This window comes from Chrysochloris asiatica, unplaced genomic scaffold (assembly GCF_000296735.1).
Source record: "Chrysochloris asiatica unplaced genomic scaffold, ChrAsi1.0 scaffold00067, whole genome shotgun sequence".
Classification (NCBI taxonomy): Eukaryota; Metazoa; Chordata; class Mammalia; order Afrosoricida; family Chrysochloridae; genus Chrysochloris; species Chrysochloris asiatica.
Genome location: NW_006408585.1, coordinates 14359973 through 14368643, shown reverse-complemented (window position 1 = coordinate 14368643; position 8671 = coordinate 14359973). Strand labels below are relative to the sequence as shown.

At 44.4% G+C, this 8671-nt stretch overlaps 1 pseudogene; it reads left to right on the top strand.

Moving 5' to 3' along the window:
- Nucleotides 1-8068, top strand: part of LOC102824852 — a 14171-nt pseudogene extending 6103 nt beyond the window's left edge.
- The last annotated feature ends 603 nt before the right edge of the window (nt 8069-8671 follow it).

The following is an 8671-nucleotide window of genomic DNA, read 5'->3' as shown; positions in this document are numbered from 1 at the left end:
AGTATTTGCTTCTATTCCCTCTTTTTTTTTTTTTTTTGTGGGGTTCTTTTTAAGGGGAGGGGGATGTACACAAAAACACTCAGGCATATATAATAATTTAAACAACCAAAGGACACATTCTTCAAGTCTGCCTTCTGGCCACCAGCACTAGGCCACCAGCACACAGCCTTTCTCTTTCCATGAATCTAGAGTCCTCAACTGCTCTCTCTCTCCATGCCCTCATCTCTGCCTCTATCTCTGGTGTTGCTGCTTCTCTGTATAGGGTCCCACATTCCGCCCGTGCTCTTCTTCCTTGTTCATAGCCATATCTTTTTGTTAGCTTTACAGAGCATGAAATTGGCATCAAAAGGTGAGCATGGGGGTGTGCAAAGGTGGAAGTGAAGCAAATAAGACTCCTGATCCCAAGATTAGGTGTCAGAAGCAAGGGCTAGCCCTGAAATGAGCAAAGATTACCAAAAGGGCAGGCAAGAGGATGACTCATCCCTTGTTTCCATAACAACCCATATTGTCCCTTTTTCTAATTATCAGCGGCTAACCCTCTAGGGACAGCAGTGCCACGCCTGGTCATGTGAGCCTTGTGACTCAAAGTCTTAAGATTTACAGCTTTTTTCTAAGAGACAAAGGGCATTCTTATGGGGAATTCCTTTTTAGTAGCCATATGTTATTCATTTACCATGGCTGATTCATTCAAGTAATTTGGTTGCCACGCAATCTGCTCAAAAAAAAGGTTGTATTCTCATAATAAATCCCCAGCCTTCCTGACTCCTTGTGTGGCGCTGTAGGTTTAGTACTGGACTTCGAACTATAAGGGCAGCAGTTCAAACACAGCAACCGCTCCTCGGAAACTCAATACAGGGTCGCTATGGGTCGGAACTGACTCGATGACACTTAACAACAACAACCTCAGCCATCCAGTGATGCATTTTCAGTACACAGTGATTTCTACATGCAAGCCTTGACGTTCTAGAGAGGACAGTGACACAAATTAAGTGCGGCCACGAAGGTATTTTTAAAATTAATCCCAGAGGATGCCAAGACATCTCCACAATTCCACCATGTGAGTCCTTCACGTAGACATTTCTCTCCTATGGTGGACAACCGGATGATATTTTTACATACCTTTATGAATCAGTCAGTTAGTTTAGGTAGTGTAGAGATTATTTAGGAATCCGATTCCACCTGATTTTCTCTGTGGATGACAGAAATCAGTCCTCGAGAGGATTTTTTGCTCAGTGTTTTCCTGGACCATTTGTAAGAGTTAGGACTTCCTGACTATCTTCCTAGACATCGTTGTTGTTGTTAAGTGCTGTCGAGTTGATTCCGACCCATAGTGGCCCTGTATAGGGTTTCTGAGAAGCAGCTGGTGAGTTTGAACTGTCGACCTTGCAATTCAAACGGCGTTGCAGTCTGGCGCATTAACCCACAGCGTCACACCAGACATTCCTAGACATAGATGCGTTTAAATAAGTAAGTCACTTTCTCTGACAGTAAAACCTGAGACAGAAATATTTACCTATTTCCTATAGAAAATATGACGAGATGAAAAGTAGAAGAAATAGATTAAGTATTACTTTTACTGAAATAATTGGAATTTCCTGTGTTAAATGTATTCAGGCATTGACTGACACTTGCTTCCTAATGGAATTGGCTTTGAGATTAGATCTAGTTATCTAAAAGAAACAGTAACTTCTTAGTTCTCTAGGGAATTGATATGAAGAAAGTGAGTTTGAGTTTTTTGTTTTATTTGTTTGTTTGTTTTACAAACAAAGCAACCTATTAATTGATTTGTTTACTCTTTTCAATTTTTATCATTTTTAAGGGCATCAAATAGGTAAGTAGCGGGAAGAGCACTGAAAACAATAAAACTGAACAAACCACAGGTTTTTCCTCTTGTCCTCACACCATAAATGTGTTTACTTAACAAATATTTATTGAGTGTCTACTACATGCCACTTGGATTCATCAGTGAGTGATAAAGTGCTTTGTCTTCAGGAAGGGAAGCAGAAAGGAAAGGCAGGGAAGAAACAGATTTCTTTGTTTTTCATTTTACTTTTCTAATGTGGCAAACAGAAAGTTTTAAATTAGTTTTATGGCTCACATATTATTCCTGTTGAACAGCTTTGCCACGAATAGAATGCAAAATTTTTTTAAGGCTTTATTGTGAATTACGTGATAGTTTACATGGGAGGACATTAACTTCACATTGATCCCATTGTATATTGTTTCACTGCCATGGTTACAATCCCCTCCAAGCATCATCAGTCAACCAAAGGGTATACCCCGCAAGCCTGCCCTTCTCCCTCTCTGGGTCTAAAGTACCCAGCCACTACATCTCTCCACCTCATCGTCTCTGACTCCCATCTCTGGCGTCAATGCTTCTCTGGGTAGGGTCCTGCTCTCCGCTCTTCTCCCTTGATGGTCCCAGGGACCTCTGCTCCTAGACTGCAAAGTTAATCACTCCCCTCCCTTTGCCACAAAACGTCTACCTTTACATTTCCAGCCCTTACAATCAGTCCTAATAACAATTATTCACTATTGTATCACAAGAGTCCTCTCCCCATCTCCTTTCATCAGCCCTGCCTAGACAGATTGGATACTACTCAGTGGAGATGCTACCTTCCTCCATGCTCTCTGGATCTAGGTTCCCTCTTGAAAGCTTGTAAGCCAGTCACTTCTTGCCTTTGTAGCCCTCCCATTCTGGGTAGCCAATGTCCAAGTTGCCCATCCCTGTTCTCTCCATGTGTGGAGAGGGTAGGAATGATCCTCACTGTAAAGATTTGTTCCCTCTTTTGAGCTACTGCTTCCATAGGTGTAGTTCATCAAATTGTATCAGATTATTCTTTTTTTCCTCTTCTTTCTTCTAGTTGAACCCTGATCATCCAGTCACTGAAGCCAGGTCAAGTGGGTATTATCTGCAAGTTTGGGTGTTCTTATGCATATGCCCTCTCTTCTTATCAGCTGGACACTTCACTCTCCACTCTAGTCCTCTGTGGCTATGTCAATGACTCTAAGTCCAAGAGTCCCCTGGATTTGCCATACTGCTGGCCAACCAGGTTTCCAGCCAAAGAAATAGATTTTAAAAAATCAACCAACATACTAAGTAAGGACAGTGGAGTAGTGCTTAGGCATGGGGAGAGGTGAGGTGGAGGTGCAGTGTGCAGTTTGTATGGGGTGTTAAGAGTAGGCTTCATGGAGAAGGAGGTGAGAGAGTTAGGAAACAGCAGAAGGAGAGAGTTTCAGACAGAGGGCATGGTCAGTGCTAAGACTCAAAGTCAGAAGTGTGTCTGGTGAGCTGTAATAGAAAGCAGAGTAATAGGAGGGAGAAGTCCTGCTATGGGACTGCAGGATGAGCACTGGCTGCTAACCGCAAGGTTGGCGGTTCAAATCCACCAGCCACTCCTCAGAAACCTTATACTGACTGGGTCACTATGAGTTTGAACCAACTAGCTGGCACTTAACAACAATAGGAGGGAAGGTCAGAGTTAATCTCTAAATTAAAATGTTTGCTTCTGTCTTCGATTTTCCCTTGTTGTTAAGTGCTGTCAAGTTGGTTCTAACTCATAGCAACCCTGTATAGGGTTTCCAAGGAGTGGCTGGTGAGTATGAACCACCTCATGGTTCAAACCAACCTTGAGGTGTAGTGCTTTAGCCCACAGCTCCACACCAAAACCAGTTACCATCCAGTTGATTCTAACTCCTAGCAGCTCTATGTATGTCACAGCAGAGCTGTAGTCCACTGGGTTTTGATGACTGATTTTTTGAAAGCAGATCACTAGGCCTTTGTTCCAAGGTGTCTCTGAGTGGACTTGAACCTCCAATCTATGGTTTAGCAGCCAAGTATGTTAATCAATTGCAAAACAGCTTTATATATCATGTAAGTTTGTTCTCTGTTATCATAAGATCCTGGTTGACAATATTATCAAGCTACTTGGGTCACCTAAAAAGTGTATAATTTCTAAATTCATAGAACATTGTAGCCCACTGTGAATCATAGTTCTAAAAACCATTAATTTATCTTATTTTTTCAGAGAAACAAATTACTATGCTTTATAAATTGTAATTCATACTTTTCACTGATCTCCGCCCTTCAATCAGATTATATCAGTGAGATTATTTTACATTTCCAGTTTGGTTTACTGAGTAATCCCTTTGCCCAAAACAGAACATGCATAACTATAACACAGTGTTATGAGGATATGTGAATGTCTTAGAACCTATGGAGCCAATATGTCTGGGAGCTTTTGGATTTTTCACTATAACAAGGAAGAAGGGACCTTGGTGCCAGAGAATGGAATAAGTAAGGACCAGAGAGGAAATGACATAACCCACCTCAGTCCTGCCTCTTTTGCTGGGTTGGCGTCCTAGGTCGAGGGGATGGGAATGTTTTCATGAAGAGCTTTCAGAGAAGCTGCATCCTGGTCCAGATGTCAAAACACAGCCCTCAGGTGTGAGGGGGTCCGTCTTCTTCCACACACAGCTGTGTTCGGTATTAGCAGATTTCTAGAGCTGCCTGTTGGAGCAGACATTAACATTCTCACCAGGCAGGACCACTGGCAGTGCCACCATGAGATTCCTTCAAGTAGGTAATGACATCACCCAAGGGCTAGGAGAGCCAAAGAGAGCTGGGGCGTGGCAGTTGCTCTGGTGTGTTAGCACTGGAGAGAGTGCTGTTCAGTCAGCGGGGTGGCGGGCTGTGGGAGGGGCCTGCTCAGGTTAAAAAAAAACAACCCAAAAACTGAGACTATGGGAAGCTCATAACCTTCCGTCTGGCTAGAACTGGCCTACTGGTGGCTGTGATGTAGTCTTTTTTTTTCTACAAACCACATGAATAAGGCCCATGACTTCTTTAAAAAAATAAAAAATCGTGAACTGAGTGAAGGTTTACATACAAGATCATCAGCTTTACATTCAACAAATCACACTTTGCTTCATCTCAAAGATTACAATCCCCTTCACGCAACAACAGTCATCCTACGGCCTCCCATTTACATCTTCTATTTCACAAATGAACAAAGCAAAATATTTGATACACATATACAAAACAGAACATATATATATTCATTTAAATGTCTAAAGGGCAGACTATACAAGCCAGTCTCTTGCTTGTGGGCACACAGCCTCACTCAATCCATGGGCCTAGAGCACACAGCTGCTCTGTCTCTCCATGCCACCACCTCTGCCACCATCTCTGCAGTCACCACTTTTCTAGGTATTTGATATACTTTTATGCTGTGATCTTGGTCATTATCTAATACTCTGAGGCTCAGTTTTCTCATCTGTAAAATGGGAATGAACTAATACCTACCTCATGTATGAGGTATATAAAATACTAAGCATAGTACTGCACAAGACCTGTTTAAAGTATTCAAGAGCAAAGATGTCAGTATGAGGATTAAGGTGTGCCTGACTCAAACCATGGTACTTTAAATATTTTCCTCCAATACCACAATGCAAATACATCAATTCTGCTATGATCTTCCTTATTCATTGTCCAACTTTCACATGCATAGGAAGCTACTGAAAATAACAAATCTGTGTTGGAAGAAGCACAGCCAGAATGCTCCTTAGAAGCCAAGGGCACAAGACTTTTTCTCACAGTTCGGACATATTATCAGGAGGGACCTATCCCTGGAGAAGGATATCATGCTTAGTAAAGTGGAGGGTCAGTGAAAAATAGGAAGACCCTCAAGGAGATAGATCAGCAGTGGTAGAGAAATGGGCTCAAGTATAGCAACGATGGTGAGATTGGCGCAGAACCAGGCAGTGTTTCGTTCAGTTGTGCATAAAGTCACTATGAATTGGTACCAACTTGACAGCACCTAACAACAACAATCATAGTGTAAGGCACATAAGTGATCAATGAATATCAGCTATTACTATTATTATTTGAACTTTAAAAAAATCCACCTGACATTCTTAACCATTTTACTTGGTTATTATCAACAGTTACATGCCACCAAACAAATACTTTTTGCAAGCATAGCCATTTGCTGTGACAACCTTTCATGCAGCCATACCAAAAACCAAAACCTATCCCATTGCCTTCCGAGTTTTTCCCCACTCATTGCCATTTTATAAGTCAGAGTGAATGGTCCTACAGGGTTTCCAAGGCTGTGTGTCCATACAGAAGCAGATTGCCACATCTTTCAACCCTTCAACATTGGTTAATGGGTTTGAACCACCAATATTTACAGTTACTAGTTGAGTGCTTTAATCAAACCACCACCAAATCTTCTTTCATAGGGTCATAGTGATAGAACAGGTATGCAAGAAAGGAGGAGCAGAAACAACACCCTTCACCACCAGCAACCACAGTTAGAAGATAACTAAATAAGGAGACAAAAAGAAGAAAGTCTATGAGCTACGAGAGCGTCAGAAATGGACATTTCGAAGAATAAATACCCCTAGACAGCCATGATTGACCCATTGGCCTCTCAAGTGTACTTTTGCTTTCTATTAAACCTGCTTTCTCGCACTTCTGTGGTTTTGTGACCAGACACCTTACCCAAATCTGGGACTCCTTGCTAGAAGTCCAGGAGAATTCCTGTGGTACATTCGTTAACAATAGTTTTTTCCTATTATTGCCTTTACTAAAAGTAATTTTTGTATTTAGCTGTTACTGCTTCCAGCAGCATTCTCCCTAACCTTTGAGGAAACATATTCAGTCTTCCTAGGAAGTGATTCATTCATTCTCTTGTTTTTGTGTGTGTGTGTTTTTTTTTTCATTCACTAAGCAATAACGTTGTACAATGAATAAGGCAGTCCATAGAAGAATTGATGCATTTGAGTTACCGTGTTGGAGGAGAATATTGAAAGTGCCATGGGCTACCAAAAGAACCAAGAAGTGTAGCCAGAGTGCTCCTTGGAGGCCAGGATGGCCAAACTTCGTCTCTCATACTTTGGATATATTATAAGGAGGGACCAGTCCCTGGAAAAGGACATCATGTTTGGTAGGGTGGCGGGTCAGAGAAAAAGAGGAAGACCCACAGCGAGATGGATTGGCAAAGTGGCAGCATGGATGGGCTCAAACGTGGCAACAATAGTGAGGTTGGCCCAGGATCAAGCAGTGTTTCGTTCTGCTGTGCATGAGGTCGCTATAAGTAGGTACCGACTCGATGGCACCTAACAACAACAACAACAACAAAGCAAGTATTTGCTGAGATACTACTAGCCCCAAACATTGAACTAGGTGCTGGGGATGTATTGGAAAAGAAACAGCAGAACAATTTAGGATACTCAGTCTGGGCTGTGTCTGTCTCCGTTACAGTTTTATAGGACCCAGTTCAGAAAGGGAAATGAAGATGGGACCATCTCACCTTGCATCTCAGAAAACACTGACAAGAGATTTCCCTATCACACTCAAATCGGTTGTAGATTTGAGCTGATGCAAACAGAGGCTTTAGGTAATGTGAAATGGACAAGGGATGAGGCTGAAAGCGATTCAGGCAGAAAGTACTCAAGGTCAAACAAAGTAAGCATCAAGCAAAAACTTCTGCAAAAAGCGCACGCAGAAAGCACTGCAAACTCTCCCCATTCTCTTGGGAGTTACAGAAGTGAATCTGGAGAGAGTGAGATTAAGGTGGCCACACCTCTCATCTCCCGACGCCCGCGCGGGAAACGCGCAACAAAAGCTGGCGGGGGGCTTGAGGGGACGCCGCCCTTCAGAGCCCTACTTGCCTGTCTCCCCTCACAGGCCCTGGTCTCCGACGCTACGGGATGGCTGAGCTCCCGCCCCTTCCGACCTCGCCCCCAGGGAGCGCCGGGATGGGCTTGGGCGGTGCCGGGGCGTAGCGGGTGCCCCTGGGTCCATCCCCGGAGGAGGCGGGGCAAGGCCGGTGTATTTGAGGCGCGGAGCCCCACCCGACCAGCAGCGTCCTGGGAGTGTGAAGTTGCAAGCGGACACCAAAGAGTGGGTGAGTGGCAGGGCGTAGGGGGAGCGGGGGCCGCGCGGGGCCCAGGCCATTCTGGAAGGCTCGGGCGGGAGCCGGATGTCCGGACGGCCGGTGAGCGGACTGCCGGGTACATCCTGCTCTGCCAGCCAGGTGCGAACCTGCGGGCATCGTCTTGAGGAGGAGTCGGTAGCCTTTGGATTTTCGAATGTCTGAGACTGCTAACCCCAAGGTCGACAGGAGAACGTTGAGGCTGTCTTCCCCCCGAAAGATGTACAGTCTCGGAAATCCTGTATAGGGTCACTGTGAATCGGAATCCTGAGACTCAGGAAAAGTTAGCGACGACTCCCACCGCTCCTTGGGCGGTGTGTCTTCGTCCATCCGGGCAGAGCCCCCTCTGTGACCTCTCGGCCGCCCCACTGCCAGCTGAGCTTTATTAACGTAGAGTGAGTCCGAGTGCATGATGAGACCCAGCCCAATCGGCTGCGTCCTATTGCGGGGGCAGTCTTACCGAACAACCTTGTTTGTTATTACGTGCCGTTGAATTGGTTCCGACTCATAGCTACTCTTTGTATGTTTTCCGAAGAGCGGCTGGTGGGTTTGAACCGCCGACCTTGAGGTTTGCAGTCCAGTGCTTATCCTGTAGCGCCACACCAAACAACCATTACTAGCATAGTATTAGAAGCCAGGTCACCTTTGGGGTATTTCCTAATGCCTTTTGGGGTATTTCCCAGTGACTCTATAGGGCGACTTCTGTGTATTTGCTGAGGCTTCGGTTGCAG